This window comes from Eschrichtius robustus, chromosome 2 (assembly GCF_028021215.1).
Source record: "Eschrichtius robustus isolate mEscRob2 chromosome 2, mEscRob2.pri, whole genome shotgun sequence".
Taxonomy (NCBI): Eukaryota; Metazoa; Chordata; class Mammalia; order Artiodactyla; family Eschrichtiidae; genus Eschrichtius; species Eschrichtius robustus.
This window is the reverse complement of record NC_090825.1, coordinates 114,147,661-114,168,252: the sequence shown is the minus strand read 5'-3', so window position 1 is coordinate 114,168,252 and position 20,592 is coordinate 114,147,661.

Genomic DNA, 20,592 nt, shown 5'->3' with positions numbered 1-20,592 from the left:
GTCAAGGGGTCTCCCCAGGGAACTCAGTCTGTTCAATTAACCACAGTCCAGGGGCTGGCCTTCAGTCTCATAGGTCCAGATGCCTGATTTTGCTGGACTCTCCGAAGGAGAGCTGCCTCTTAGGACAGACTCACATCATTCCAGCTCTCATAGCCTGAAGTAGACTCACAGGGCCAATTTTATGATAAAAAAAAAAAAAATCACTCTCTATAGGCCGTGCCAATGCCAGTGCTGTCTCTCCCCAAAAGAGATAAACATAAGAATCCAAACTTAAGTTAGAAGTTGCTGCGGATATGAAATCTAACACTAAAATCTCTTAGAACATATCGCCAAGTCTCTTTTCAGGAGGGTGGCACATACCAACTTATGATCTCACTGGTTGTGTATCAGTGCCTGTTTTAATACGCGCTTGCCAACGCTGGTCGTCACCAAAACAGTTTTAGTTAATGTGCAGGCTAACATCCATTCTCATTGCCTCAATTGGCATTAAATGACATTTTTGAAATGCTCTTTCCATCTTTTGGGTGTGTTAACAGTACCATGTCGATCAATGTCACACACAGTTCTAATGAAGAGGTTGTTTTGGGTCTTTGTGAGGCTCCACAGAAAGACAACTGGATAGAAAGGACCTTCATGGCTTTATCTGAGCCTAAATACTGGATACGCCTAAAGCTGAATTTGGAAAGAAACTTTTTGCCAGGGAACAATATGAAAATACTTTTGATTCTGATTCTGAAGCACTAGGTTGTAATCCTTCCCAAACCACATGCATATCCTGTGCTGAAAATACTAGAGTACAGAGCTTCCCTTGCATCAGCTTTTATACATCCATAAGAACTTCAGTGACAGCATATGAGTCACTTCTATTAGCTGTTAACATAAAAAGCAGAAATCAGGGCTTGAGAATAGAAAAGAACAAAGTAGAATGGAGGATTTTTATGGTGATGACTTGGGAGAGAGTAAAAAAAGCTAAAGGAGGTCAACCAGGGCTCAGAGCTACATTCTGACATGTGTTTGGAAGAGAGAGGTGAGTTGTACAAATCTCCAGGAGGATACTGATGGATGTGCTTGTACTTAGGGCTCAGTCCCTGGGATCACAATAAGACCAGGGGGATGGGAGTCAAAAAGTCTGAGTCATCTCATCAAAAAGGAATTATACATTTAGATTGAAAATCAAATAGCAAAAAATATGTCTATGACAAAGCAAAATGAATTTCCAGGTATTCTTCTGAAGCCTCAAGGAAGGGTAATATTAAAATTTTCCATGACACATAAATTAATTGTATAGTACCAGTTAATGTTATTTTTAAATGTATTAAACACAGCTGATATTCTTTTAATTGGACTGAGTTGGATTTATTTTGTAGTGATGAATGTGAAAGTTTTATAAGGGTGTTCACAGGGTTTCTGTGACGTTGGTCCTCTCAACTCTATTTTTCCTATGCTGTTAAGATTCTCAACCATGCATTTTTCTTCCCTCCTAAAACTTTTTAGAGGAAGGTATCTACATTGTGAGTGATGCTGAGATTACCATGGCTTTCCCCCTCTGGATGTGGTTTCATTTCTACAAGTATCACACTGTTAGAATCCAGTCAGCATAACACAAGGGTGTGTTTCCACTTTTCACTAAGGCGCCTTTACAAGCCATTGGATCCACAGCTGCTTGAAGAAGAGACCTCTTGGGTGAACAGTTGGGGACTTTATCTTGCCTTCTAATCATCTGACTCGCTCAATTTCCTCAGTTCATTACTCCTTTGGCTTCATGTCAGTTTCCTAGCATCTATTCTATGTCCCTCTCTCCCACCCACACATGCACACACCCTCTTGTCTGAGTCATTTCACAGACAGCCATTTCAACAGAGTACTCCCTGGGACCATTAACTTTTCCCTCTCCCATCCTCCTGCCTCATCCATCCCTACCTTCAGTCAGCCTTCCTTCTGGATTCTCAGACCCCAAGCCACTGAGCATCATTGAAAGTCCTGCAACAAAGGGACAAGTCAATTTGGCAGAGTGATTAAATTCATGAGCTTGAGCATCAAACTAAAATGGCTTCAATTAAAAAAATGAGTGTTTATTAGTTATGCAACCTTGGGCAAGTCACTTACCCTGTAAGAATTTCAGTTTCCTCATCTATCAAATAGATATAATAAAAGCACCTACTTAGAATGTTAAGCTAAGTGCTGGGCATACAGTTGGCGATCAACAAACATTAAATGTTATTGCTGCTACATGATGATGAGATGATGATGATGATGGTGATGAACTAGGCACTCTGCTAGGCACTGTGTTATCTCATTTAATCTTCACACCAATTCTTTGAAGGTAATGGCGTCTCCATTTTATAGATGAGGAAGATGAGGTTCCCAGGGTAAATGAAGAGGGGTTATTTTGTTAAGTACTGTCCCTGGATCACAATTGTAGGATTCCAAAGCACATTTCCTTTCTTCCATACCACACGGTGCACTCAGTGTACATTTAAAAAGGATCAGAAAGTTTTTTAAACTAGTATTTACTGAGCTAAATACCAGGCTGTGCTGCCTGCTCTCCTTGCATCGTCTCATTAAAGCCTCACTGAACACCTCTTTATTAATGCACCTGTTAATTATCCATATAACTTTAGAGAACCCATTCATGACTCCAACGAGAGGTTTAGGCACAAAGCAAAATCATTTTTCTCTTCAACCAGGGGAAAGTTCTATGGCTTTTGGTGCCACTTAACCCTGCTGCCTACCTAACAGGTGCTGACAACCAGATGCTGCAATTCCTAATTCCATTTTTTTCATGGTTTCACTGCCAGCTTATTTTGCGTTGTTTTCCCATCCCCCTCCAGTTGGAACACTTTGAATTACTGCCACACAGATGCTAATGTTTCAGTGATTAGATCCTGCAATTAGACTGAAATTTACAGTGTGTCAACAGTGTTGCATAATGGAAGGATTACTGGTGTTTTCTGGGAGATATTGTACTTTGTTCCACTGTGGGATTCAAATTAACTCAAATATTGGATGGTATATGATAAATATCCCTTTTAAGTAAAGCATAGAGATTCTTCATAGATGAGATTTATGCACCTGCTTGGGAACACCCTACACTGGAGCTTTTATTCAGTGCCATGACTAACTCACAGCAAAGCCACAGCATGGCAGGGAAGCCGCTCTCCTGAGCTCACGATTGTTCTAATAGAATTCAGGTGGGGGGTTTCAGGGCAATGCTAAGCTGGAGTACTGAAAGGCAGAGAGACAGAAGTCCGTGTGCATGAGGGACTGGGGACCATGATGGGAAAGTACTCATCCCAAGGGAAAGAGCAGCTAGGTTCCACCAGCTTCACCCTGTTACAAAGCTTTGTTACTGGAGCTGGGTCTGAGCACGGCATGGTGGCCGCCCTGCCACTGGATGCCTCAAGCTTAGCTTTACCCCCATGCATTCACGTCTGGTTTTAGGGAGAGAGGACACTGGCAGCAAATGCTGAAAGTGCTTTATTGCTAAAGTAAAACAAAAAACAAAATCCAAGCTGGGTAGCCCCTTTAGGACAATGTACCAGCATAGAGAGGTAGACATGTGCCCGCACGTCAACCCAATCTCCCACACAGCTCTGGCACCCAGCTCCAGGATGGTGCTGGCAGTCCCCACGCAAGTTGGTGGAAGTGGCAGCAGTGGATTATGGGAAATGGCAGTGCTTAATGAAAAGTATAGGCATGCCTGGCAGGAGTGTCAATGGTTGAGAGATGATTTAGGTTTGGACAAGGCAGTGATATTCACTGGACTTGGTGATGCCCAGTTGATGCCCAGTTGAAAGGGCACTTAACTACAGTGGTTGACCAAGTTTGCCTGTGAGCTCATGTGTGGGCCCTGCTGGTACTCCCAAGAATGGTGTCAGGGAGGGAATTCCCTGGTGGTCCAGGGGTTGGGACTCCGAGCTTCCACTGCTGGGGCCCCGGGTTCGAGCCCTGGTGGGGAAACTAAGATCTCACAAGCCACGTGGCCAAAAAAATAAAAATAAAAATAAAAATGTAAAAACAAATTTCATTAAAAAAAAAAAGAATGGTGTTAGGGACTTTACAGGAGGTTGTAGCTAGAGAAGAACGATCCTGGGAAATGTAGCTTATCAGGGTAACCATGACTCCATGCGTAAGCGACCAGGTGAGGCCTGGCTGCCTCAGGCCTCAGAGAACTATGTCACATGATAATATTAAATATAAAAGTGTGTATCACCCCACAAAATGGATCAAAGACCTAAACCTAAGACTTGAAACTATAAAACCGTTAGAAGAGAACATAGGGGAAAAGCTTCATGATGTGGTATTTGGCAAGGATTTCTTGGATATGATACCAAAGGCATGAACAACAAAAGTAAATTGGACTACATCAAAATTAGGATTAATCTCCAAAATATAGCAGCTCATGCAGCTCAATATCCAAAAAACAAACAACCCAATCCAAAAATGGGCAGAAGACCTAAATAGACATTTCTCCAAAGAAGATATACAGAATTCCAACAAACACATGAAAGGATGCTCGACATCACTAATCATTAGAGAAATGCTAATCAAAACTACAAAGAGGTATCACCTCACACCAGTCAGAGTGGCCATCATCAAAAAACCTACAAACAATAAATGATGAAGAGGGTGTGGAGAAAAGGGAACCCTCTTGCACTGTTGGTGGGAATGTAAATTGATACAGTCACTATGGAGAACAGTATGGAGGTTCCTTAAAAAACTAAAAATAGAACTACCATATGACCCAGCAATCCCACTACTGGGCATATACCCTGAGTAAACCATAATTCAAAAAGAGTCATGTACCACAATGTTCATTGCAGCTCTATTTACAATAGCCAGGACATGGAAGCAACCTAAGTGCCCATCGATAGATGAATGGATAAAGAAGATGTGGCACATATATACAACGGAATATTACTCAGCCATAAAAAGAAACAAAACTGAGTTATTTGTAGTGAGGTGGATGGACCTAGAGTCTGTCATACAGAGTGAAGTAAGTCAGAAAGAGAAAAACAAATACCGTATGCTAACAAATATATATGGAATCTGAAAAAAAAAAAAAAGGCTCTGAAGAACCTAGGGGCAGGACAGGAATAAAGACGCAGACGTAGAGACTGGACTTGAGGACACGGCGAGGGGGAAGGGTAAGCTGGGACGAAGTGAGAGAGTGGCATGGACATATATACACCACCAAATGTAAAATAGATAGCTAGTGGGAAGCAGCCGCGTAGCACAGGGAGATCAGCTCGGTGCTTTGTGACCACCTAGAGGGGTGGGATAGGGAGGGTGGGAGGGAGACGCAAGAGGGAGGGGATATATGTATATATATAGCTGATTCACTTTGTCATAAAGCAGAAACTAACACACCATTGTAAAGCAATTATACTCCAATAAAGATGTTTTAAAAAATGATATATAAATGGAATCATGACGTATAAAAAAAAAGAAACAAAACTGTGCATCAAAGAACACAATTAACAGAATGAAAAGGCAACCCAGAAATGGGAGAAAATATTTGCAAATCATATAATTAATAAAGGGTTAATATCCAGAATATATTAAGAACTCATACAACTTAACAACAACAAAAAAACAAATAACTCTATTAAAAGATGTTCAAAGGATGTGCACAGACATTTTTTTCAAAAATATATAGGCCAACCAGCATATGCAAAGATGCTCAGCATCACTAATCTTTAGGGAAATGCAAGTCAAAACCAAATGTGATACCACCTTACATCCATTAGAATGGCTACTATTAAAAAAAAACAGAAATAACAAGTGTTCCCTAGGATATAGAGAAATTGGAATACTTGTGTGCTCTTGTTGTGAAAGTAAAATGGTACAGCTACTATGAAAAGCAGTATGGCAGTTCCTCAGAAAATTAAAACTAGAATTACCATCTGATCCAGCAATTCCAATTCTGGGAATATACCCCAAAGAATTGAAGCAAGATGTTGAACAGCTATCTGAATATCCATGTCCACTATTCACAATAGCCCAAAGCAACTCAAGGGAGTCCACCAATAGATGAATGAATAAACAGTATGACGGAGTATTATTCAGTCTTAAAATGGAAGAAAATTCTGACAACATGGATGAACCTTAAGGACATGATGTTAAGTGACAACCAGTCACAAAAACACAAATACTGTATGATTCCAATTATGTGATATACCTAGAGTGGTCAAACTCAAAGAGAGAGAAAGTAGAATGGTAATTTCCAGGGGCTAGGTAGAGACAGAAATGGGAAGTTGTCCAATGGGCATAGTGTTTCAGTTTGGGAAGATGAAAAAGGTCTGAAGATTTGTTGTACAACAATATATATAGACTTAGCAACATCACACTTAAAAATGATTAAGGTGGTAAATTATATGTTACGTGTATTTTACCACAATTAAAAAAATGTGTGCCAAGTTGAGGGCATTCTTTAGAAACTAAGCTCTCTTCACAGCCACCTGAGGTCAGGGTGGTGAAGCATCTGCTCCTTCCCTTACCCTACCCAACCTTTTCATAAATGTCTAGCTTGGTCTCCAGAAGTCAAGTAAAGGCAGTGTGGATGGTTTAGAGCAGTGATTCCCAGCTTGGGGAAATTGACAATGTCTGGAGACATTTTAGTTGTCACAACTAGGGAGATACTACTGGCATCTACTGATAAGAGGCCAAGGATGGTGCTAAACATCCCACAATGCCCAGGATAGGCTCCCAAAATGAAGAACGATCTCCAAAATATCACTAGTGCTGAGGCTGAGAAATCCTGGTTTAGAGCAAGTCCATTCCTCCTACAGTGAAAACATTCCCATTGGTGATGGGTAACTGACTATTTTCACAGGCAGAGGTATGTGGGTATCTGCAGATAATTGGGACTATCTGTCCTTTCTCCCACAAGCTTTCAGCCAGATTTTAATGTGCCTCAGAATGATGTGTCCAAAGCACAATCTGTCTCTTTTTGTTCTCAGTGAATATGCCCCAGATCAGCCATCATCTTTCACTGATCTTCAGAGAGCTGAAGCCTGAGAAGAATAAAAGGAAAAAATTGCTATCTCTGCAGACATGCAGTGAATCTGTCCTGACCACGTGTGACAATTTTATCCACACATCCAGACTGCTTAGTCACACACTCAGCTTCATTGCACAGATGTGGCCTGTCCCTGTATGAAATCCTCACACTAACCTTCCTGAGAGTTAGAGGAAAACCATGGTTCGCCTCTAAATGATTGTCCAGAAGGAAGCTGGGTTGAATTATCTGACTATGTGATTCACAATGGGAAGTATTAGTGTTAACAGCAGCAACAAAAAAGCTATTTTCCCTGGCTGATGTGCAAATTCTCAAAACCAGATGATTAAATGAGTCAGGCAAATAATTTCCTGCTCTTTGGGGGTTTATGTTCAGGTGGAAACTAGGGGGTAAGTTTGCACTGGAATAAACTATTTCCCAAATGAGTGACAATGCAGGGATCAGGGACCCAGAAATAAGATGCCTCTTTCCTTTCTCCTGTCATAAGGTAATTATAAGTACGCTGATTTAAAAATTACAGATCCTTAGACTGTTAGAGCTGGAAGGGTGAATTGTGGCAACCTTTCTTTTTTATACACAAAGCATAGAAGCCCAGAGAGGGAAGTCATTTGCCTAGAAGTCACGGAGCTAGAAAGTGGGGCAGGACTTTCTACCCTCAGGCCACTAGGTTCTCATACATTAGTTCTCATACTGTTCTACTCACTGACAGATGCTGGGCAAGTCAGGATTTAATGACAGAGAGCAGGTAAAGTGTGTGCCACATTTAAGTGCCCAGTGTGTGGTTTAATACTACTTAGAATTTCCCTAAGTAAACTCTAAGCTCAATAAAGTTAGAAGCAATGCTTTCTCCTTTGTAACATCATTCACTACTGGGCACATACATTTTTTCCCAACATTTTAAAGTAAAATTTCAAACATATAGCAAGTTTTAATTGTCTCCTATTCACTCCATCTGCCAGGGGGGGATCCCACCCTGGAGTAATGGGGATGGCTGGACACACAACACCCGACACGGGACAGATGAGATTTTTTTTTTTCATATTTATTTTTTATTTTAACTTTTTATTTTATACTGGAATATAGCTGATTCACAATGCTGTGATGGTTTCATGTGCACAGCAAAGCGACTCAGCCATACATATACATGTATCCATTCTCCCGCAAACTCCCCTCCCATCCCCATCCAGGCTTCCACATAACATTGAGCAGAGTTCCCTGTGCTACAGAGTGGGTACTTGTTGGTTATCCATTTTAAATACAGCAGTGTGTACATGTCAGTCCCAAATCAGTCACATATACTCACAGCCTGGGGAGGAGGACACCACACACTGGACAGGATCCCATAGAGGCTGCCTCCAGGAACAGAGTAGACAACCAGGGCTGGGAGCAAGCTTTGTAGTATCAAGGAGATGGGGTGCCCCTGGCCCCATGGGAGGATGGGACTGACTTGGTTGAATAATTCCTCAGACTAGCAGGGAACTGAAGCCCCCAACTCAGGGACTGCCTCTACAGGCAGTGCATCTGGTCTCCTGGGTAAAGAGGATTGTTTGGCTGGGGACCTTATCCATGCAAGCAGAGTGGGGAGGGGAACCTGAGGTAAGGCCATTCGAGGCCCTCCTGATTTTACCAGGTGTCAAGGCAGCACATAATGCTGAACCTTACTTTCAGGCCTTTCACCATACAGCAAAGTTGAAAGAATTTTACAATGAATACCTATACATCCATCATTTACGTCCTAGCATTGACACTCAACTATACTTGCTCTATCACATCTTCATCCATCTACCCATCCCTCTCTCCATCCACTGATCCATCTTATGTTTTTTGTTTCAAAGTAAATTGCAGACAATAGCATACTTCCTCCTAAATACTTCAGCATGAAAATCATTAAGGTTAACATTTGTGTACAGTTTTCTATTTTGATGAAAATTTACATACAATGAAATGCCCAAGTTTTAAGTGTACATTCTCAGTTTCCACAAATGCAGACACCTGAGTAAACCAAACTGCTATCAAGATAGAGAACAGTACCATCATCCTAGAAAGTTCTGTCATGGCCCCTCCCAGTTGATCCCTGCCCTCAGCTCCCTCAGAGGCAACCACTGTTCTGATTACTTCTATCATAAGTTGGTTTTGCCTGTTCTAGAATTCCACATGAATGGAATCACACAATATGTCCTCTTTTGTGTAAGGTTCCTTTCATTCAGCATCATATTTTCCAGGTTCATCCATGTTGCAGTATATATCAGTAGTGTGTTCCTTGCTATTGCTGTGTCGTATTTCACTGTATGACTACGTCATAGTTTCTTTATACATTCTTCTATTAGTGAACACTTAGGCTCCTATGTACATCTGCGTAGAAGTCTTTCTATGAATGTGTTTTCCTTTCTCTTGGGGCAAGGCCTAAGAGTGGATCATAAGACAAACGTATACTTAGTCTTACAAGACGAAAACCTTTTTCAGAGTGGTGGTTGTACAATTTTACACTTAACCAACAACAGATGAGAATTCCTGTTGCTCCAAATCCTCACCAATGTTTGGTATTGTCAGTATCCTCATAATTTCTTGTTGAATGGAGTTTGAAAGTTAAGAAGTTGTGTGCAGAGGAAGTCAGGACACTGGGGACAGTACAGACCTTTTGGAGAATCTTGCCCCACGCCTGTCAAGTTGTCATCAGACATTTCCCCGTTAAGTCCTGGGTGGCACCGTCCCTATTTGCTTTGACATTTAAGAGCTGTGACGTCCCTGAAGCCTAGTAAGGTCCTTGAGAAATCAGCAATCAGAAGCTGCAGTGTTGGAAGCCATGCCATTCAGGGGCCATGGTTATGCTTCCTGACACTTCATTAAGGGTACTCTCTGCATCAGCTAACGATCTGCTGATGCCTTATGACACGCCCACTTAACACGGCTCTGCAGACGTGGGAGCCTGTGAACCCACCAGGGACCCAGAGAAGGTAACACACATTCAAGGCTTTCATTCCCTTCAGTGGGGCTGAGTCAACCAACAGCTGGCTCGCACTATCAATTTGTGGCCATTTGCAAGCAGAGCAGGTGAAAATGGAACTGGTCCTCTTCTACCTTCCCATCACTAAGGAAAGGGACTTCTGGAGCTGGGGAGCTGGCACGGTGGAAGGCTTGCTGCAAATACTGTTACACTGGCTGAGAGAGAAGTCTCTCGAGCCCTCTATTCTGTTAAAAGAAAACACTGACTGGCAAGATTGGTGCTGAAAGAGACAAAGCAGGATGAGAAAGCAAGTGAGCTTCTAGATGTAAAGAACAGAGGTGTCTCTCAGCTCTGATCCATTGCTAAACTGATAGCGTCCCCCGAGGATGGGTGAAAAGGGAAGAAAATTCCAGGTGCACGTGTCCACGTGTGCTCAGTGTCTCCAGGCCCCATGACTAAGACGGGCAGCGACAGTGAGGAACAAGCTATGGTATCTGCCCTCCCGGAACAAGTACAGGGCAGAGCGAGGATGGAGGCTGGGGAGTAAATCACATGAGGACACGCTCCTGTCCCTCACAGAAGGGATCACTCAAGTCTGTCAGGCAGAGCATATGCCAAAGACAGAAGAGAGGAGACCAAAGGCCATGGGCCCGGAATAAAGAACGGTCCCGTCTGGTCGAGAACCCAGGGAGCAGGAGACCTGAATGCAAATGAAAGAACTTCAGTTCTGCAATGATGAGCCGAGGAAAAATCAGGGGAGTGATGTTCTGAAGATTGGGGTTTGGAAGGATGAGTCAGATTTCGAGACAGGCCTGATTAGCAGAAGACATTGGAGGTTCTAAACCCAGTTGCGAGGGAAGTTAGAAATCTACTACAGCAAGCCAGGCGAGAGGAGGTCAGGGCCCAGACTGAGACACTGGCAGAAAGGCTGCAAGAAAGGAGACAGACAGGAGCTGGATAGATGGGTAAATATATTCATACCAGGTGTTTGTTTATCACCAAAGGACAGAGACACGCAAGGGCAAGAATCCTGCTGGTCAGGTGGGAAGCAGACCTGCAGCTCTGCTGGTCCTAGAGGACAGTGCGGATGAGAATAAGGACACAGCGGCAGGGCCAAACTCCATCCTGGCCGCCTCATCCCTCCAGATACAGAAAACACAAGTGCTGACTTGCAACGGACATACCTGCCGCTCCCTCTCCTCACGGATACAGGCAAGAGACAGGTGAGGTTGATCAGAAGGGCGAAGATGCTGTGAGCCATCACCTCTCTCCTTCCCTCCTGTGTCCTCACATCCATTAGTGCTTCTCCAATCCTTTCTCCACCTGGACGGCAAACAGTGGTCATGTAATCTCTCCATCTACTCCCCCAGCAGACCCCCACTTAAACTGCCCTCAAGGCTTCCTATGGGGCTCAGGATAAAATCCCAAGTTGCCCCCTTGGCTTCCAAGGCCCTAAGTGGTCTGTCCTTACCTCCCTCTCCCACCTTCCTAATATCCTTCCTGCCCTGGTTCACTGCCTCCAGTCCTGCTAATTCCTTGAGGGATGGGTAAGCGTTCCCTCATAAAGCCCCCTTCCCGGATACTCCTCTCCCTCTCCCTTAGCCACACCTGACTCATCCCTCAGGCCTGGGGTGGCTGCTCTGTCCCTCCACCACCATCCAATCTCAAGGAGACTTCCTCTACTACTTTGTCTCATGGCATCATTTTTTTCTTTCTCAGCACGTATCACAATTTGTAGTTGTGGACTTATGTGACTTTACCATTTAACGTCCATCCTCCTCATTAGCCCATGAGCTCCCATAAGGCAGGGCCACGCTCGCCTTGTGTACTGCTAGCCCCTGGGGCGTGCCAGAGGCTGGGGCAGGTGCTCGTGGCATGAACATGCCGGTGGATGGATGTGTGAGCGAATCCTGAGCTCTGGCTTTACGTGGCCACCTTACCTCCCTCAGCAGCCTATCAAACAAAGCTCACTGGAACCAGTCTGCATTTCAGACTCTTTTCTGAAGAAAAGGGGCTGGCTTTCCAGAAGGAGGAGCCAGTCACTTTCCTGGGAGCGGCCGAGCTTTCTCACAAGCCCTAGTGTATGCTACTCTGCCATGATTTTACTTGGGAATATAAAAATTCAAATTGCTAAATATTTTCCTGGCTCCACTAGGGGGGTAAGGCTATCCAGGAGCAATGGCAGGTGTAAAACAGAAAGAAGGTAAGCAGGCTTTCACCTTTACTGTAGTTGCACTGGAGCTGTGTGCATTCAACGGTTCCAGGTGGCACAGACTTTGGAAGACAAAAACACTCTATTTTTAGAAAAGCCCTTCATATTACAATGGCGTTTACGAAGTGACAGTTTCACCAACTATAGGGATTAGTATAAATAGTCTGAGACACAGCACTGTGCTATTACACCTAAACACACACCCTTCAAGGGCCCAGTGGTGAAGGACATGCAAAAACAGGGATCTGGCAGCTACAGGCATGTGTGTGAAGCTGTGTTATGGAAATGTGATGGACCCGAATTTTCCCTTTGGCTGTGTGTCTAAACTGACACATTGTGTGTGTGTCTGCTTGTGTCACCAACACCTGGGAATAAAATCCATCAGATGGAGTGCGATGGTCCTGGCCAGGTGAATGTGCTACTTGCTCAGGTCTGTTAGAGCCAGGCTTCTCAGCCGTGCTGTGCATCAGAATTACCTAAGGAGCCTTCAAAAACCCTCACGCTCAGGACGCAGCCCAGATCCATTCCCTCAGAACCTTCAGGATGAGACCTAGATATTACTACTTTTTGAAGCTCCCCAGGTGATTACAACAGAAAACCAAGTTTGAGACTCTCTGTGTAAGGGTTTTTGAGATTCAAAGGAGTGGCTTGCAATAAGGATTTCATGGCTCCAAACAGAAATCAAGGCCTTCTTGCCAGTACAGACAGTTTATTATACAAAAGGAGAAAAAGAGGAAGTGACACTGGTTGAATACTTGCTATCAGAGGTAGTGACAGAGTAGTAACTAAGAGCACTGCCTCTGAGACCAGACTTTTTAGCATCAAAACATGGTTTTACTACTCACCAGCTGTGTGACCTTTGGCAACTTGCTTAAATTCTCTGTGCTGTATTTCTGCCTTGTTTCAAAGCAGAGGTATAGCCCCCAAGTGTTCCTACATCTGCCCCACATCATGCATCGAGGAAGTTCAGGAGCTGGTAAGAGGCCTGATTCAAGAGTGTAATGAGCCTTAATGGGTCCAAATGCACGAGAACAAAAATCAGGACACATGGATGAGAAGTTCAAGTACTCCCATGGGAACTACCTGGGAAATCAGAGACATGGGATCTTGTACCAGAATAAAGTTCTGATCGGACTAGAATGATTGCCTGTGCTGAACGCCTGAAATGCATGGAGGCCCAGGGACAAAGAAATTACATGAAACCATAAAATAGGGTTTTATGGGGAAATGCATCCAATTTGTGACTGTGCAATCTGTACATATAAGCTTGGCACATAGAAGCTTCCCCCTGTTCCCTCTCTAGCTCTTAGAATGGTTCTTTATACGATAAATATGATGAGTCCAAATTCTACGGTTCGTGTCATCGTAAATCTCTCCTAATGGCCATTGAGTTTCTATTAAGTTGGACCCCTGGCAGCCAGTACACTTTACTGAAGGTAAACACAGAGCAGCTCTTCAAGAGCAGGCAGGCAGAGACTAGTGCGGAAGGTGCTCCCCTACACCTCGGCTCCTGGGAGGCTACCAAGATCCTGGCTGCTGCAGAAAGGTAGTCTGTGCAGATTCTGATTTCTAGGGCTGTCTCCTTCACCTGGAGAAACTTCTGACTAGTGAACATAAAGTGGAGGAGAAAGTGACTCCACTGAAAAGAGGGAGGAGGAAGGGGCATGTGCTAACGTGACTGTGTGTGTGCATGCGACTGGAGATGACTGGGTAAGAGAGATGTAAGTAGCCATCCACAACTGTCCCAGCACATTCACAGGGGCATCGGACTAAAAGGAAAGGGCACGCTATAAGGCTGAATGAAAAGAAGTAATCAGAGACCTAAATTGAACCCCAGCTTATAAATTGTGTGATCTTGAGGCTGCTATGCAACCTCTCTGAGCCTCATCTGTAAAGTGAAGATGCAATAGTAGTACCTGCCTCCTTGGATGACTGCAAGAATTAAATGAGATGACATTTGTTAAAGAACTCAACACAGTGCCTGGCCCCCAGATATTCAATATTCAATTGTACCTAGCATATCAGTATAGCTATTATTCTCTTCATAGTAATTTGACTATTTAATTTTTTTCCCTTTGTTATTCTTTATTTTTCACAGCCATCATATTGTTTGGTTATCACTATAGAAAAGCAAGTGGGCAATACTCATCATTTCTAATATACAGATGAAGAAACTGAGGCTCAGAGAGTCTCGGAAAGAGGATTCAAACCCAGCTCTCATTGTGTGCCAGCAGTGCGCTATGCCTCCCTTCCCCTTTCTTTTTCCCACTTTTCCTCTGTTTTACCTTGACCTCTCTCTACAGGGATTCAACCTTGGAAGGACTCGAACATCTAAGAACTTTGTTTCCATTTAGACTTTAGAGGAAAAAAAAAATGATTTCAGGTCATCTTTTTCTCCTTTAGGAGATGATCCTCCTAACAAGTGATAGCTTATGATAAAGACAGGACGCAGTTCACTGTAAGAAATGGTTTATTTTCTAAACCATTATCACGTATTGAATACTTACTGTGTGCCTGGCGATTTACCAGGATTACCTCACTTAAGACCTGTGATGTCGGTCTTCATGTATTAGAGAGCTGCAGATTGTTGGTCCTGTATTCTCTCTAGCTCTTCCTTTTGGTAGCAGCATTTCCTTTCTCCTCTGGAGGCCACACTATTCCCAGCCATGTGAGGCATGTGGAGTTGATGTATCCTTAGCTCCAAAAGGGCATGGGACCCAGGCCTGGCCAATCAGAACATCATGTTTCTCTAGTCATGGTGACTGATTGAGGGATGGGCATTTGGCCCAAAGGGAATGATTTACAACGAGATGCTTGCTGAGATTGCTCAGGGAGGCACGAGCATTTGTTCTCTCCCGCTGGACATGATTAACCTGGGAAGATATATGTATAAATGGAGCTGCTGGCTGCAGCCACAGGGAGCTTGAGAATGGAGTCTACAGGGAGGAACACAGAGCCAAGAGATGGGGAGCAAATGGGTTCACATGAACTCATCTGAATGCCTAGATTCGACTCTGCCTGAGGCTAGCCCTACCTCAGAGCTTTTGGAGTCGAGATATTCCTATGTATGTATATATGTATGTTTGTATGTATGTATGTATATATTTTGCCAGATTAATGTGGGTTTTCTGACTCAACCAGAGATTTCTTACCCATTGAATTTGTTACTTTTACTTTGCACATGAAGAAATTGAGGCTCAAAGAGAATAAGCAACTGAATTAAGTCCACACTGCTCAGAAGCTGCACACAAAGGATTCAAACCCAGGTCTGCCCAACTCCAAAGCCTATACTCAATCTTTTTACCATCCTATCTCCTTTCTTACAGAGAAAAAGGAATTGCTGTGTTCTACAGATCACTGAGAGAGTCAAGATACCAGATACTGGTGCCCTTAATGACAGCTTGCTCTCAGAAAGGTGGCTTACATTCTTCCCAGGAGTGGTCAGATGATCTGAAATCTGCAGGTATAAAGATAGCTACCTCTTAATATGAATAGCCTTGGTGATTTGGGTGGATTCAAACTTGGTCTGTAAACAGATATTTAATAAAATCCAAATATAAATTTATGAATCTGTAATGAGAAAGAAGCTAATAAGCAGAATGTCAACATGACCACCACGTTCTTTCCTAGTCAATGAGCAACTGGGAAATCAAGCGCTCGTATGTTTGGCCAGGAGAAAATGAGAGCAAGAAGAGTTGGATGATGTGCTCGCTGAGTGGCACCTGGCTCAGTGTTCCTCAGCGTGAGTGCTGGTGGATACTACCTGCATCAGGACCAGCCCAGTAGACTCTTCACAAGGCAGATTCCTGTGCCACACCCTGAATCTACTGCACCTGAATCTCTGGGATGGGGCCCAGGAATCTGTACTTTCAACAAACTTTACCACACTTTGAGAATCCCCACAACTATAATAGCAACGGCACGGGCAGAGAGCCCAGCAGGAGACCCTCTCCCCCGGACAGAATGTGAATGGATGCAACCCATCCCAAATATGGGCCAGAAGCTAAATGTAAATTAAGTGCATATGGAGTCTTGTCCTGCTTTTGTCAGTAATCCTTCATCATGCCCCTCCTCCGGATTGGACTTGAGTGGAATTAAGCATGAACAGTTCAAAGTAATACAATTAATTATCTTCAGCTTCAAACAGTATCACCAATAAATCCAAATCTGTTACTTGATACCTACCAGAAGGAGATTATAAAATCGTAGCAGTGGGTATGTGACTTGGTCCTACTGATCTAATTGATTACTTGGGTAAAAACTTCAGAAAAATCATTTTTTATTAAGTCTCAGTAAACTGCAAGGTTGGATGCCAAGTGTTTTAAAGCAACTGAATAACATAAACTCTGAAAAATCTTCTCTGAGTTATTTCAAGGGAAAGAGTGCTAACTTATATTTGATGTTTATAGAAAGAAGAGATTTTTAGCACAACTACGTGTATGTAGAAGAAACTATAACTATAAACGCTGCTGGAAACACAGCTTTACTAAACTGAGAGAAGTCAAGTCAATAAATAAGCTTTAATGACCTACTAGGTACCTACACCTATAGGAAGGGCACAGGGCTGTGTCGTGGGAATGAGGCCGACTGTTCTCTGTCTTTCCTCTTAGAAGAGGGCTACCTCCAGCAGGACAGCATAAAGAGCTCCACTGACCTGCTCCCCAGTGACACTGGTGGAAATGATTAAAGACAACAATTTAAAGCCTCTGGAAATAGTCCTATGTATAAACAGCAGAGGAAGAAACATATGTTCAAGAAAACCTAGAAAACTTTGTTAAGAAAGACTAGAGTTTGCGGTATCTGAGCAAAAACCTTCCTTCCTCCCCACCTCCTAGCTCGGCAAGGCCGAGGCTCCACTCCTGACTGCTGCCCTCAAGAACACAGGGCGCCCTCTCCTGCCAGCTCCCAGTTAGAGAGTTTTCTTCCCGGAGGGAGCAAGGCTTCAGCATTTCTCATCATGCCCCAAGCTACTCGTTGCTGATGCTAAGTCCCAGTTGAATCCAGTCGAGAGATGGGGACTCCCTTCTTCCACCCAGGCCCCATTTGTGGAATGCAGGTTCTACCTTGGGCACAGCATGCTGAGAATACTGATGCCCTCAACACTCTTGCTGGCTCATGACATCGTGGTTCCACGGCTGGGAGGACCTCAGGCTACTAGCCTCTCCTCTCCACACCCACACACAATGAGCATTCAGGTCCTAGAGCAGAAGTGTCACTCAGAGAGCAGCTCGTCATTGTCCCCACCTCTAGCTCCAGAGCCCTGCCTGGGCGATTATGCCTGGAAGGGAGAAGCAGACCATAAAACAGATAGCTCCTAATATCTTTGCAAAGGAACTAACTTCATTTGCAATAGAGAGTGAAGAAGTTCAAAGGTGCTCTCAAGAGGAGAGGAGGTTGAGATGAGAGGCAACTTGGGAGGAGATCTGTGGATTTACTGAAGATACAGCCTGGACTTTAGGCTGGTTAGTTGGTAGCAGAAAATCATGGAATAAAAGAGCTGAGAGCAGCCCCTCGTCCTCTACCGACCCCCCGCCCGGGGACAGAGCAAACATCAAACACCAACCTCAGAAACTATGTCCTTCCGCGGAGCCACAATTTGACTGGATTCGTCTGTAGAGCAATTTATGCCCAGGCCATTGTTGAAAACAACAGAGCAGTCAATGGCATGTACACGTGGATGTGATCAGGGAAAGGAAGAAAGAGAGCCCTGCCCAAACCACTGTCATCCCGGGGTGACTGGGCTCAGCCAAAGCTGCGCTTCCCTCAGGAGCAACACCAGAGGCTACACACTGTGGATGGGGAAGGGAGCGGGGGGCAGGCTCCACTACAGTGATCCAGCCAGCCACTAAAATATATACCAGCAAATAACGGTAACAAGCCCCGGAGGAGGGAGACCAGTGCCCAGAGTTGCTATGCTGGTGGAGAAAAAAGCAACTACACAAACAACCTGTGAGAGAACACATGTCAGATTTATCAGAAGAAGACTTTAAAATAGCCATTCCAAATCTGTTCACAGAACTAAAGGAAATCATGATTAAAGAAGTGAAGGGAGATATAATGACACTGTCACATCAAATAGAGAATATCAATAAAGAAATATAAATTATGAGAAAAGAACCAAGTGGAAATTCTGGAGTGGAAAAGTACAATAACTGAAATTTTTAAAAAATCACTAGAGGGATGCAACAGTAGATTTTAACTGGCAGAAAAAAAATTAGCAAACTTGAAGATGGAGCAACAGAGGTTGTGTGAGCCAAGGAACATTGAAAAAAGAATGAAAAACAATAGACAGAGCCTCAGAGAAATGTGAGAAACCATCAAGTGCATCAGCATGCATATAAAAGGAGTAAAAGAAGGAGAGGGGAGAGAGAGGAACAGAAAAAATATTCAAAATATAATGGCGAAAACTTCCCAAATTTTTTGAAAAACAATAATCTACATATCCAGGAAGCTCAATGAACTACAAGTATGATAAAAAAACAGAGATCCACAAAAAGACATATCACAGTGTCTGAAATTCTGAAAGTCAAAGACAAGGAGAATATCCTGAAAACAGCTAGAAAAATGACTTAGTGCTTACAAAAATAACACAATAATATGAATAGCTGACTTGTCAGCAGAAACAACGGAGACCAGAGACAGTGGACAGCATTCAAAATTCTCAGTAAAAAAATCATCAACCAAGAATCCTATATCCAGTAAAGCTATCTTTCAAAAATGAGGGTGAAATAAAGACTTTCCAAGATAACAAAAACTGACGGAATTGTTGCTAGTAGGACCACCTGATAAGAAATAACTAAAGGAAGTTCTCCAGGCTGTAGGGAAGTGACCCCAGATAGTAATTCAAATCCACATGATAAAACAAAGAGCACTGGTAAAGGTATAAAAAACAGTATAAATGCATATTTTCTCATTTTTTCTGACAGCTGTTTTAAAAAGCAACTATATAATAATATGTAAATATCATAATGTTGGGCCTATAACATATAGAAATGTAACATATGTGTATTACACTTGCCAATAATAGCACAAAGGTGGTGGGTAGGAGCAAAACTGTGTTGGGATAAGGAAACTACTGCAGATGGTAAAACAATAATTTTAACAATGTATTACTAGGTTTGTAACACTGATAGATGTAATATGTATAACAATAATACCACAAAAGGAGGGGAAGGGAATACAGCTTTACAGGAGTAACATTTATATACATCACTGGATTTAAGCTAATATAAATTTGATACTGATTTTTTATGAGTTTAGATATATAATAAACCCTAGAGTAACCACTAAAAACATAACTAAAAAATATACCTTGCAAAGAACATAAAACAAATTAAAATGTTATTTTTTAATTTATAATGTGATAGTGATAAGACCTTAAAACTTAAAAACAGGTGAGGAGTCACATCAATTTAAAATTTTAGGGAGTCTGCTCTAGACAGGGGGGAGAGGCTGGGGCTCCTCTTAACATGGTTGAGTTTCTCCGAAGAAGACCGGATTCTGAATGTGTAGTATTTTCAAAGCTCCTCCAAATACTATCCTTTTATCTTGTGCTATGAAACAGTCTTATTGTTATGTAAAAAATGCCAAATGGGAGACTGACTTACAAATACTTTTAAGTAATTTAGTAAAAATAGTTTTATTCACATTTTATTTGACTTCAAACATATAATAGGCAGATGCTGTATTTATCTAGTAATTGGTACGATCATCTTAACCTGTCCAACCTTTGAGAGATTTTAGGTTTACTGGATGATGGTTATCTTTCTTTTTTTCTAAAATAGATTGTTTGCCACCTTGGCATCAGCAGAAAGTTCATAACTTTGAGGACACTGATGAAAGCTAAGTGTCTACTTGGATCCTGCTCTGTCTAATATGCATTAATATTTTTGAAAGATTGAGAACTGCATAATTAACTGACTATATTTAGTACCAAAGAGTTGCTACTGACATCTGTATTGTACAGTTTTCAAAAAGTCTCTCTGATAATCCATAGAGGCAAATGCATCACTTTTCTAAAAATCTAATCATTTAGAGAAAATATTAAAATTAAGGGATAGAAACTACATGCAGAAGTTAAAACAAAATACTGGGGAAAATCAAATAAGACTTAAAAGATGTGTCAAATAAAATGCGGTCCTGAACAGGAAGTCACTATGTTATAAAGATATCAGCTCTTTACATTATTTTATCATCTTACTGTAATCAGCCCCACCTCCCCCCAGAAAAACAAACCACCTAATAGGATTTGGGGGACATTTAAACATGATTAAACATGATTTTAAAACCCATATATAAAAAAGAAATCAGTGAGAGTAACCAAAAAAGTTTGCAAAGTAATAGTGAAGTTGGGCTTGTGTTGCCAGATAACAAAATATATTAAAGAGTTACAGGACTTCCCTGGTGGCGCAGTGG